This window comes from Cebus imitator, unplaced genomic scaffold (assembly GCF_001604975.1).
Source record: "Cebus imitator isolate Cc_AM_T3 unplaced genomic scaffold, Cebus_imitator-1.0 Scaffold274, whole genome shotgun sequence".
NCBI classification, from domain to species: Eukaryota; Metazoa; Chordata; class Mammalia; order Primates; family Cebidae; genus Cebus; species Cebus imitator.
Genome location: NW_016107589.1, coordinates 304,967 through 318,186, shown reverse-complemented (window position 1 = coordinate 318,186; position 13,220 = coordinate 304,967). Strand labels below are relative to the sequence as shown.

At 51.5% G+C, this 13,220-nt stretch overlaps 1 long non-coding RNA gene across 2 annotated transcripts in view; it reads left to right on the top strand.

The window, feature by feature from the left end:
* Nucleotides 1-630: 630 nt before the first annotated feature.
* LOC108284250 overlaps nt 631-13,220 on the top strand; it is a 25,672-nt gene continuing 13,082 nt past the window's right edge. For both annotated transcript variants that reach the window (XR_001817147.2, XR_001817148.2), the window contains exons 1-2: nt 631-840; nt 7,534-7,592. This is a non-coding gene — a long non-coding RNA (uncharacterized LOC108284250). The remainder of the gene's footprint in view (nt 841-7,533; nt 7,593-13,220) is intronic.

The following is a 13,220-nucleotide window of genomic DNA, read 5'->3' as shown; positions in this document are numbered from 1 at the left end:
AGTAGAGACGGGGTTTCACCATGTTGACCAGGATGGTCTCGATCTCTTGACCTCGTGATCCACCCGCCTCGGCCTCCCACAGTGCTGGGATTACAGGCTTGAGCCACCGCGCCCAGCTATTATTATTTTTTAAGTCAGGCAGCCTCCCAAGCCAGAGTAGGCTCAGAGAGACTCCGAAACAGCTTTTAAAAAAGAATCGACCCTGTGCCAGGCTTGCTGCAAGCACATGACATATATGGTATTATTAAATCCTAAGAATTCATCATATTATCCCCATTTTCAGCTAAGGAAACAATCTGGGCAAGAAGTGACTTCACCAAGGTCACGGAGTCTTAGAAAATGACCAAGCCAGGAGCCAAACACACTTCCCTCTGATCCCAACCAATGCAGCCTGTGCAGCTGATCCCTTGGCAAGACTGCCTCCCAAGGGGACCAGGGTAGAGCAAGCAGGTGGTGATGGAGGAGGGTCCCACTGGCCTTTGAAAGCAGGAGAACCCTTGCTCATGGGCTGGGCCAGGAGCTGTAGCATCTGCCATTCTGGGAAGTTGTGGAGGATCCCTCCTCTGCCCTACTCCATCCCCACCTGACAGGGAAGGAAGCTTTGATGCTGTTTTCTCACCCACGGGGGATTGGGCTGTGTAAAACAAACTCACAGCCTGCAGCAAAACAGATCCTGGAACAGCCCAAACAGAAAGGCAGGGGCTGTTTGCTCTGGCCCAAAGCCCCTGCCTCCCTGCTCATCTCAGACGTGTGCCTCCACCTTGGCGTTCTGTCTGGGCTTCCTGTCAGTCCGAGTCTCTCTATCCTCACTGTGAATCTTACAGTGCTGCAGTTGCCTTGGTAACATGACGGGAAGCTCCTGAGGTTTTCTGGAACCAGAGAGGGCTGTGGAGGGAGGACTCAGGCTCTGCTGGGCTGCTTGTCATAAAGGGAAGAAACCACTCCAGTGCTCCCTGCCCCTGCCAGCCAGCCAGTCGTTCCTTGGTTCTGACCTCAGCCTCTTCTGTTGCATCTGCAGGAGCTTTGTTTGGGTGGCCTTTGGGGCTGGGCTTCAGAGGAGGGAGCTGTCACCGCTCTGTCCTTGGAGTTGACTGCCACTGTCACCAGAGCTAAATTCCTACTTGCTCCCATGACCTGGCCCTGTACCCCTCATTGGTTTTATGAAGTTCAATGCCTGTTTTTTATGAGACAGATAATTATGGTACAGGGAGGTCAGGTCTTCCTCTGCTGGACCTGGCAGGGTCTCTAGAATTGCTGATTCTCCAATCAGCTCCCAAAAGGCTGATGGGATCAGGGTGAGCCGGGGGCAGCCAGGCCGCGGAAAGAGAGTGAGTCTCCACCTTCCAGTCTCTGACGGAATCAGGGAGGAGAACATGTACCACCTGCTCCGTGAAGAAGCCCACGCCAGTGAGGTGGGCAGCCGTGATGCCGTCCCTTGTGGGTATGAGGGATAACAGGCAGTGGGATGGGAGGGTGGCTCTCCCAGAGGTCTGGGGCAGCTCTCTCAGGCCTCGGGGAATCCAACATGGGGCTGCCTGTGGCTGTGCCAAGAAATCCTCAAATCTTTGACACTATGGGCACCCCGTGAAAATGTTTTTTTCCCACGTCTCTCTTTCTAGTCTTCTTCCTTTCCTTTCTCCCACAGTCTCAGTTAGAAATATCGCCTATTTCCTCCCCATGTTTATGTTAGTTTCGATAACTGGTCTGTCTCCCTGCCCCCACCTACCATCCCTCCCCAGGTGAGAGTTGATTTGCTTGCCCTGGAGGGCAGTTCTACTCACTGCCTCAAGCTGCCACAGGCAGGGGCTACGAGGGTGGAGACGGAGGGGTGGGGCAGGGCAAGCCGCTCTGCTGACACTGGATGGCTCCCCTCCAATTCTGGCCAGGAAGAGCATGGCAGGTAGAGGATTCTGTGCTTCTCTCTAGGCTGGGAGCAGCTGTCCACAATTGTGCCTCCCCGATGGGGTGAGAGCTTGGCCCATCCCTAGACCAGGCCACACAGCTCTGTGTTTGTCCGACCCACTGATGACAGACACAGAACTGCACTTTCAGACTGAGCCAGTTGCTGGGTATGGCTGTAGGACAGGATGGCCTGAGGAAGACCCTTACCCATTCCACAGATTACCAAGCTCCCAGCTTCCCTTGCTTTCTGACTCAGTGGCCAATTCCTCAGGAGTTGCCTCTTCTTTAGAGTAAGTCCCATCATGCAGGAAAGAAGGGAGGAGTGAGACTGGAGCCCAGGGCCAAAGGGCCTGGGGTCCCTGACTGCAGAGGCCAGCTCCTCTCTACCCCTCCTCCATTCAATTAGCTAATGTCTGTAAAGGGCTGGGTGATGGAAAAGCCCTATACAAATGTTGAGCACAATTTCATTTCCAAGACTAGACAAGAATATATTTGCAGACTTGAGCAAAAGGTCACTGGGCCTGCCTGGGACAGAGGGAGGACTCCCTGCCGGCCCCAAATGGAAGATGCCCCTGAGAGACTGGGGCAGGGGAAGGAGAGGCCACAGTGAGGGCGGGCATGCCTGCCCTCTTGGTCTTCAAGCTGGGTATCTTAATACCATGCTTGCTTTGCACTGTCCCCTGTTTCTTCTGAATCCCAGGGTCCTAGAAGCTGAGCCCTCTCTGCAGGGACTACCCTCAGAGACTTTCCACCAGAAGATTATGCTAATATCCACAACAGCTGATATTTATTGATTATTCACTGCCTGCCAGGCTATTCTAAAGGGGCTGGAGCTTTCCAGCTGGGGGAGAGGTGGCTGCCTCTCTGCAGCAGGTGAAGGAGCTTTTCCAGTGAGGGGAACCCCCTGCACGCTGCAGGCTCTATCTGAAATCTCTCTGAAACCTTTGGGAGGTGGGTATCACTTACCTTCTCTGACCAATGAGAACAGTTCCTGCTTTTGTGATCTCCCAAGTCCCTAACGTGGATGTTCTGTGAACTTCTGATTTCTCCTCTCTTTTCCCCACTGACAACTCAACTGGCTCTACTCTTATTATGAAAGAATATTGAGGCCAATTAGCCTTGACAAGCTCCATGCCCAAGGGGCAGCTTTCCAGTTTCTGGTGCTCCAAGACCTGCTCAGGCCACCTATGTGACTCTGCCCATTCAGAATTCTTGGAGCAGCTTCCTCTTCTGTCTCTGGGCAGGACCTGGCTTTGGGTCAGGGCCAGGGTGGAGAAGTCTGGGAGAGGGGAATAGCCAGCTTTAGCCTCACAGCCCCGTAGTCAAGGGGAGCGCTTTTGGAGGGCGAGAGGAACGGCAAAGCAGGGAATGGCAGGTTCAGGAAGAGGCAGGTGGAACAGGGAAGAGAAATGGAGAATGTGTTTCCAGCATCCCCTGGGGTTCCTCTGTCCCTGTCTCCTTCCCCCTCTGAAAGCTGAATGGAGCTGGCTGGCCTTTCTGGGAGGCATAGTCCTCTAGCCTCCAAACGCTGCCAGCCTCCTCTCTGTCCCCCATTGCTCCTTCTCTGACTTCTCTCCAGAGCCCAGGGCCTCCCTGTGTCATCAGTTCATTATCATTCTGATAAAAGTCATTAGTCCTTGAAAAAGCATGACTCCCCAGCTGAGGCCAGCCCCCACCCCCAACCTGGGGAGGAATACAGATGGATGGAGACCTGGGGGCGGGGACAGACACAGAGGCACAAACGCAGTGACACTTCTTTCCAGGGGATGTGTAAATGGACACAAACCCACTGGCGCACACGGCCACACACCTTACACACAGGCCCAGGAATGTCTCACGTGGTCACCAGAGAGCCCACCGGGCTGTATCACTTTGGCCACGCTCAGCTGCTTCCAGTCCCAGAGAATCGCTCGACACTGAGACCCAGCACCCTGGAAACACAGAGGCCGGGCTCTGCAGACTCTGGGGGCGGAGGCAGGCTGTGGAATATGGAGGCCAAGGTTAGATATCTCCGAGTTCCATTAGCCACAAGAAGCGTGTCCTGAATCTAAAAGTGCAGGGACAAGTGCACCCCAGAGCTGACTCTAGACAGTGCATCTCCATTTCCCACCCCTTCCACCACCGGGAAGCTCCTCCCTGTCAGCAAAGCCATTTAGGGATTAGAGCAGCACCCTCAGTAAAAGCTGCTTATTCAAAAGGTGCTTTCAGTTCATTTGCATTCACTTCATGGATATTATAATTCGTGGAGGAGCTTCCTCCTCAGTCCCTCTTTGCTGTCCCCAGGTTGAGTCCCTAGCCCAGGCAAGGTATCAGTTTGGGCTGGGCCAAGGTTTCCAGCGACCCAGGGCTCTTGTCGGGGAGTGAGAAGTGGTAAACACTGGCCGTTAACCCCTGGTCCTTGGAAGGCAGCTCCAGGGACAGCTAGGAAGGGTCACAGCTGGAGTTTTCCCGAGGGAGAGGAATGGGGCTGGGGCCTCTCAGTTCCCCTGGGGTGGTGAGCCTGGTCTCCTAGGCAAGGAGGAATCTGCCCAGCTGCTATCTGCCAATGGGGCTGCCATCAGGGAGCAGGCAGAGTCAGCCTCAGCTTCCAAGACTTTCTCTTTGGCAGCCACCCCACCCTGTCTCCATGCATTCAGTTCATTCAAAAAGTATTTAATATCATGATGTGTGAAGCTTGATGCTAAGTACCTGGAATACAGTGTTGATTAGGCCATGGCCCCTGCCTTCACAGAGATTCCAGTCCAGGAGTGAAAGAAAATCCACAAAAAATGAAGACATCAGATAATATAGAATTATAAATGATAATTAGTACTATAAAGTGAACAAACAGGGCGCTAAGATAGAAGGTAATAGGTCAGGGCAGGGGGACCTTCTTCAGATGGGGTGATCAGCAAATGGTGGTGACATAACACACCTGCAACTGAAGCTGCAGGGAGCCATCTTTGCGCCACTGCACTCCAGCCTGGGCAACTGTCTCAAAAAAAAAAAAAAAAAAGGAAGAAAGAAAAAAAAATAATAATTTATTTCTTCTTTGTGGTTTTTTATTTTTTTTTTGAGACAGAGTCTCACTCTGTCGCCGGGCTGGAGTGCAGTGGCACTATCTCAGCTCACTGCAACCTCCTCTGGGGTTCAGGAGATTCTCCTGCCTCAGCCTCCCAATTAGCTGAGATTACAGGCACGTGGCACCACGCCCAGCTAATTTTTGTATTTTTAGTAGAGATGGGGTTTCACCATGTTGGCCAGGCTGGTCTTTAACTCTTGACCTCAGGTAATCTGCCTGTCTCGGCCTCCCAAAGTGCTGGAAGTATAGGCATGAGCCACCGTGCCTGGCGAATTTCTTTCTTGATTTGTCCTTTTATCACCTCAAAAGTACATCGTAGGATTTCCCATCCCAGCTCGGGAAAGCCGTGGCTGCTCCTCTCCATCCCCAGATCAGCATATGGGGAGGGCACTGTCTTTTGGACACTCCAGTGAATGTGCCCACCTGCCTGCTCTGGCACATCTGACAGGGCTGGGAAGAAGCTGCCATTTTGGGGGAGGGGTCAGTTTCAATGCCTTCCCATCCATTGGTCCGGAGCATGTTCACAGTTCTGTACACTGGGGAGTGTCCAGTTCAGGCCTGGCTGAGACAGGTAGATGCAGAGCCACCCACCCCTCTCCCTAAGCCAGGAATCCAGAGATCGTAGAGCCAACTCCAGTTTCCCCGCTGCTGCTCCTCCCACCATCAATCAGGGACTGGGATGTCAGAGTCAGGACTTGGGGAAGCAGGCGACTCACAGCCTGAGCTACCCCCAGGGACACAGGAATATGAGACGAGGATCCCGAGCGCGAACATTTACAGGTAGCATTCAGGATTGAAAACTGATTTATAGTCTGAAGGCAGGCAGGAGGGAGCGGAGGAAGGTGGGAGCTCTGAGTACAGTGCAGCCTCGTGGGGCAGCGGTAATTATACATTACATTGAACTGTCCTTGCAGCGTAGAGAAGGGCAGTGGGAATGAGACTCTAAATCACGCTTCCCTGATGCTCCCCATAGTTCACCTCCCTGTGATGTGGCCCCAGAGCCCAGGGCTGACACTTCTCCCTTCTCCCCGCCCCGTCACCACACACACACCACACAACCTGGTGGCGGTGGCTGGCCTGACTGGGGGAGAGCAGGAAGACGGGAGGTTAGCAACTCTGGCAGCTTCCAGGGGCTGCTCATCCTGCAGGCCAAAGTGTTTATTGCCTGCCCCTCCCCGCTCCACCCCACCGCCAGCACTTCCCACTCTCTACCGCACCCCGCCTCTTCCACTAGGGCCTGCACGTGGGCTGTGTTGATTGGAGAAGACACCCTGTCCTCCCTTCATTCGTTCTCCCCTGCAGCGTCTCCGCTACACCACAGCCTCACAGCCACTGCCTTCCTTCATGTGGGGCCTCATCCCTTCTTACCTGGATTTCTGCCACCATCTCCTAACCAGTCTCCTTCTAGTGCCACCTCCCTACTCCTAGTCCATCATCCTTTACCTCGTTGCCATGGTAATCTCCCTAAATACACCTCTGACCATAATCTTGATCTTGTTTGTCTGGGAAGTGGGGATTGTCCTTGCTGATACAGTAGCTTTGTGCTCATGAGATATTATTATTATTATATATTTTTGAGACAGAGTCTCGCTCAGTCTCCCAGGCTGGAGTGCAGTGGCACGATCTTGGCTAACCACAACCTCTGCCTCCTGCGTTCAAGCGATTCTCCTGCCTCAGCCTCCCGAGTAGCTGGGACTACAGGTGTGCATCACCACACCTGGCTAATTTTTGTGTTTTTAGTAGAGATGGGATTTCACTGTGTTGGTCAAGCTTGTCTCAAACAACTGACCTCAAGTAATCTTCCCGCCTCAGCCTCCCAAAGTGCTGGGATTATAGGCATAGTCCACCACACTTGACCATGAGCTCATATTATTGTAATTAGATGTGTCTAAGCCTCAGTTTACTTGCCTGTAAGTAAGGAGTGGGATGAAGTGGTTAAACATTGGTTCCTGAAAGGCAACACATTCCAGCTTCTTTAAGAAGTCTCCCCAGGCTCGTGGTGGGCTGGTGCCTGCTGGCTCACCTCCTGCCTTGCACTCTCAGTCCAGGAGGAACACTGGTACTCATCTGTCCTGAGGGGCCATTTCCATGACTAGACCCTGATCCTTAGGGTCAGTTACCTGGACTTCCCACCAGTCTCCTGCCTCTCCCTCTAGGCTTTGATTTCCTGGTTCAGAGGGATGTGTTAGTGCTTAGTGGTGATGAGAAAGGGGTCGGACAGGTCAGGACTTGAAGTCTAGCCCATGACTGTGCACAGGCATTGGAGTGGTGTGCCGATTGAGAGCAAGGACTTGGCCACCAGACTGTGTTCAGATCTTGGCTGGGCTACTCTAGTTTGGCTAGTGCAAGTGACCTAGCCTCTCTGTGGAGTTTCCCTGTTTCTAAAATGAGGATAATAGTTATATCCACCTTATAGAGTTCTTGTGCAGATTAAATGAGTGAACATATGTGATTGTTCCTGTTGATACAACAGCTTTGTGCTTTTGAGCGATTATGACTGTAATTAGATCTCTCTGAGCCTCAGTTTACTTGTCTGTAACAAATCTCCATATCTTTCCTTCCTGCTTCAGGGTTATTGTGAAGATCAAATGGCACATTCCCTTTGGAAACTGTTAAAGGCTTTACGAAGGTAAGGTATTTTTATTATTTATTATCAGGTACTTGTTCCTTGGGTTCTCAGCCACATTCCCTTTGGAAACAAAGCAGTTTCTTTTGCCCTCTTCTTACCCCAGTCTCAAGGCAGAAAACTGTGGTGTCTTGGAGACAGGAGCAACCATGGGGTCCCCCTCCACCTAGGCAAAGGGGCACATAAGGCTGTGCACACAGACACATCTCTGACAGAGATTATTTCAAAGGAGGCTGCTAATTAAACCAAGAACAGACAGCATGTCAGCATTTTACATAATTATCCCCGTCACTGCAGAGGTGAACCCAGGTTTTGTGGGGCCTAAAGCTTGTACAATTTAGGGAGCCCTCTTGTTTTTTGTTTGTTTGTTTTTTGAGATGAAGTCTTGCTCTGTCACCCAGGCTGGAGTGCAGAGCATTCACCTCACTGCAACCTCCACCTCCTTGTTCAAGCGATTCTCCTGTCTCAGCCTCCAAAGTAGCTGGGATTACAGAGGCCCGCCACCACACCCGGCTAATTTTTTGTATTTTTAGTAGACACGGAGTTTCACCATGATGGCCACGCTGATCTCAAACTCCTGACCTCAGGTGATCTGCCCACCTTGGCCTCCCCAAAAGCTGGAATTACAGGTGTGAGCCACCATGCCTGGCCTGGGAGCCCTCTTTAAGAAACAAAGTACAAGATTATGAACATGAATTAAGTGCAGGTTTTGGAAGGGGCCTGTATAAATGAGGAGCACTGCCATCCAAGCTTCATCAGCTTCACAGAAAATCCATCTCCGCCACCAGGCCAAGTATACATTTGATAAGGACTTGTTGGTTAGTTGCTTATGGCCCAAACAAACCATGTCTACCAACCACAGATAGGCCAGGATCTCTAGAGGACAGGAGTGGGCCAGTCTGCACTCAGACTCCAGAAGTCACCCCGTTACTAGGCTGTGGCTCCTCCACTGCCTTCACCTCAGTCTAATTGTTCCTTTTTCGAGACCCACTGTCTATTTATTGTTGTTTTCAATACATTTGCATGTGATTTACATAGCATTAATATTCAGCCTCATGTTGGGAACTCTTCCTCTGTTCCAGCTTAAGCTAGATTCCTGGGACTTGCTTACCAAGTGAGATTCGACTTTCTCTGTTCTCAAAATGTAGAGGGAAAGAAAGATACAGCTAATTTGGGGGAGGGTGGGAAAGGGGACAATGATGACATTTGTCTTGGATCAGTTTCTAGTGTCTGGCCTATCCGAATTGTCTTCCTCTATATATCCCCACCGTCCCTACCCACAACCCAACTCCACCCCAGTTTTCCTCCGATTATGAAATTGGAAGTGCACCTTCTCAAGGACTCACATGCCTAACCCAAAAGCTGGGCTTATTAGGGCTCAAGGGTGCAGCCTCTGAAGTGAAGAGGCACATGGCATCGAGATGCCAGCAGACAAGAGCACACAGGCCTTCTTCCTCAGGTCCCCCTCAGGGAGAATCAGCCCCTTCCAGTCTCCCTGCACAGTTTGGAGGCCCAGTTTATGTGATCCCCTGACTGACGGAAACAGATGGCAGGTGGGAGTATGTGTGAGTATGTGTGTGTGTGTGCGCGCGTATGCACGTGAGCTGTACATACATCTAAGAAATGTGCACACATGTGTGAGACAGAGAATGCCCACGTGCACATGAGTATACCCCCCACCCAAGACAGGCAGAGGAGGAGGAGGAGGAGGAGGAGGTGAAGAAGTGGGAAGGAAATTCTCGGTTTTAGTAAACCACATTGTGGTTCTAAATGTCATCAAAGGTGAAACTTGCTTTCCTTGCCCTGCCCTATAAAGGGAGGCAAAAAGAAGCCAGCAAGGCAAGAAAAGGTCTCAGGGCAGTGATGTGGCAGCTCCAGGGTCAACAGTGACATCACTCTCCCAGACCCCTCTGTTGAGTGGTGAGTCACCAGAGCCCAATCAGTACCGCAGTCTTTATGCAGTCATGAGCTGGCTCACGCTTCCATCTCCATGTGGCCCAGGCCTTTCCCCCATGGTCCCCTGAGGCTGAGCTACCCCAGCCCTGGGGCTTTGCTCTCTTTTAAGCCTCTATCAGAGAAGGCAGGGATCCCTTCTGTGGGTAAGGCAACCAGAGACACAAATGAGGAGACAAGAGAAACAGAGAGTCTTCTGTATGTGAAGGGGGTTTGGAAACAGAAGCGAAAACTTTCAAAGCCAGTCTGAGGAAGAAGCAGAAAAAAGAGAATGGAACAGAGAGAGTGAGAAGAAAAAGAGGAAACAGAGAACTGGAGTTGAAGAAAAGAAGTGGGGTGAGGTGAAACCGACAGCTGTGAATTCTCACTTCTCAGGATTTTAAGACTGCTACCCCATTTTCCTGGCCCTCTAAGCTTTTATGAGTTCCCCAGACCTAGTGATGTAGGAGGAAGCCCAATACTGTAACCAGCACCCTGGGAGCAGACTTCCAATGTCTGTGGTATCATCACCACCTCCCCTAACATGTCTCGGCTTGGTCCCACCCTCCTTGTCAGAGACAGGGGTTGGAGGGATTAGACGTCAGCAGGGGAAGCAGCTGTGGTGGCTCACGTCTGTAATCCCAGCACTTTGGGAGGCTGAGGTGGGGTTACTTGAGGCCAGGAGTTCAAGACCAGCCTGGGCAATGTAGTGAGACACCATCTCTATTAAAAAAAAAAAAAAAAAGAAAAGAAAAGAAACTGGGGACTGGGCTTGGTGGCTTACGCCTGTAATTCCAGCACTTTGGGAGGCCTAGTTGGGCAGATCATGAGGTGAAGAGTTCAAGACCACCCTGACCAACATGGTGAAACCCTGTCTCTACTAAAAATACAAAAAAATTAGCTGGGCGTGGTGGTGCGTGCCTGTAATCGCAGCTACTCAAGAGACTGAGGCAGGAGAATTGTTTGAACCCAGGAGGCAGAGGTTGCAGTGAGCTGAGATCGTGCCACCGCACTCCAGCCTGGGTGACAGATTAAGACTCCTTCTCAAAAAAAAGAAAAGAAAAGATAAAAAGAAAGGAGGGCTGGGAGCAAAAAGTAAGAGGCACAAAAGGGAAGGCAGTACCCACTGGGGCAGCTCTGGTTCCTCTCTTGGGACCTCAATTTTTTCCCAAGACCTTGGCACCTGCCCAACCATTGTTCCTTCTGGCCTGGCCCTCATGCTCAGTGGCAGCCTGAGCGTCATCCCTTGTCACTGATGGGAATCGGAACAGGGTCCCCTTTATCTGACAGTGAGAGAGACTCTGCCCAGTCTCTGTGACTCTAATTTTCCAAGATGCTGCTTATTGCTGTTGTAAACTGAGACGCTCCAAGGAAATCAAAGCCTGTATCTGAGTCAACAAGACGGCACCAGAGTGGTAAGGCAAGGCTCTTATGAGATCACAGATGGCTTCTGGTAGAGACCCCTGTCTGGGGATTTCTTCCCCTCCTCACTGTGGTTGCCTGTCCCTACAAACAAGAAAGTCTGCTCTTCAATTCCCACTTCTTGACTCTCTCTCGCCAACATAGTGATAACAATAATAGCAACCATTTACTGGGTGCCTAATATATGCCAGAAAACTTGGTAAGTTTCTTTCTCTCTCTCTTTCTTTCTTTCTTTCGAGGCAAAGTCTCACTCGTTGCCCAGGATCGAGTGCAGTGGTGCGATCATAGCTCACTACAACCTCAGACTGCATCCTCAGCCTCCCAAGTAGCTGGAACCATAGGCATTTAACACTGCACACAGCTAAGTTTTAGATTTTTGGTGGAGGTAAGGTCTTGCAATGTTGCCAGACTGGTCTTAAACTCCTAGCCTCAAGCAGTTCTCCCACCTTGGCCTCCCAAAGTGTTGGGATTGCAGGCATGAGCCACAGCACCTGGCTGGTTAGTTTCTTATGTACATTATTTCATTGAATGCTGCAACAACACGATGGAATAATCACCATTGTGGAGCGTGGAGGAGGAAACAGAGGACTCCAGAAGTTGCCTAAGATTTCACAGCTTGAGATGGAGCTGAAATGTGAACCCAGATCTGTCTAAATTCAAATCCTCGGTTTTCCACTTCGCTTATTTTTATCTTCCCTGCCCCAACAATGCATCCTCCTTTTGGGTTTTGAGGTGCAATTCAAATCTGTTATCTCCCGGAAGTATTCCTTCCTCCCCCCTACCTCAGCTCTCGCTCCCACCTGCACCATCCTTAGGAGGCCCCTGTGCCGCCCCTCCTGCCAGCTCAGGTTAGATTTGGAGTTCCTCCTGTGGTCCCTGGGGTTGAGGTGGTGAAGAAGAGAGCGATCAGGCCCTCAACTCCCACTCTCCAGGGAACGAGGAGGGGAAGGTGAGCGTGCCTGGCGTTTCGCACTAGGAACAGCCACATGCAGTTGTTGGAGAGGTTTAGGGGCCTACGATGCCTTGTGTTCTGGTTCCCATGGAGAGATACCTGGCCAGGCTCCAGAGCCCCACAAATGGGAGTAAAAGAATGTGGAAAACTACCAGGTCCTCCAGGGAGCTGGGTGTGGGGCAAAGGTGGAACAAGAGCTTCTTTTCTGCCTGGGCCTGTGTCCCTAAGAAGACTGGTGCTATTGTTTGCCCACAGGAAAGTCGCAATTTCTAATGCTCGAGACAGAGGCAGGCTTCACTTCCGAACCTGTGTCCCTCAGGGAAGGGGACCTGTTTCAGGCCTTGGAAGCCTCCCAAGCACCTCCTGATGAGCTTGGTAAAAATAGTGTACAGCTATGGCTTTCAGGCTGTCCCAGAGCCACCTCCCACCAGAAACCATCTCCAGCCCATGGCCGAGGGCATGTTCTAGAACTCCACTGGAACACCCTGTAGACCGGATATCCCTCAGAGACTCTGTGAGCAAGTGAGGAAGAGCTCTGCAAAGAGAAAGAGAGCAGGGCAAAGACAGCTGTATGTGCTGGCCCAGGAAGAGGAGCAGCCAGGCAGGGACAGAGAGTGAAAATGTGGGTATGAAGCAACACAGTGGAGAACAGCCACCCTCCCTTCCCTGAGGCCGGGGCACAAGCAAGGCAAGGCAGTATTAGGCACAATTTAGGGCAACCCCTCTTTTAAATGTAAGGGAGTTGGCTGGGCCCAGTGGCTCACGCCTGTAATCCCAGCACTTTCGGAGGCTAAGGCAGGTGGATCTCTTGAGGTCAGGAGTTCAAGACCAGCCTGACTAACATGGCAAAACGCCGTCTCTACCAAAAATACAAAAATTAGCCAGGTGTGGTGGTGCACGCCTGTGATCCCAGCTACTTGGGAGGCCAAGGCAGGAGAATTGCTTGAACCTAGGAGGTGGAGGTTGCAGTGAGCCAAGATCACGCCATTGGACTCCAGCCTGGGTGACAGAGTGAGACTCCATCTCAAAAAAATAAAAATAAAATAGGCCAGGTGAGGTGGCTGAAGCCTGTAATACCAGCATTTTGGGAGGCCAAGGTGGGCAGATCACCTGAGGTCAGGAGTTCAAGATCAGCCTGGCCAACATGGTGAAACCCTGTCTCTACTAAAAACACAAAATTAGCTGGGCATGGTGGCAGATGCCTATAATCCCAGCGACTCAGGGAGCCGAGGCAGGGGAATTGCTTGAACCCGGGAGGAGGTTGCAGTGAGCCAAGATCACGCCATTGCACTCCTGAGAGACAGAGCAAGACTCCAACTCAAAAA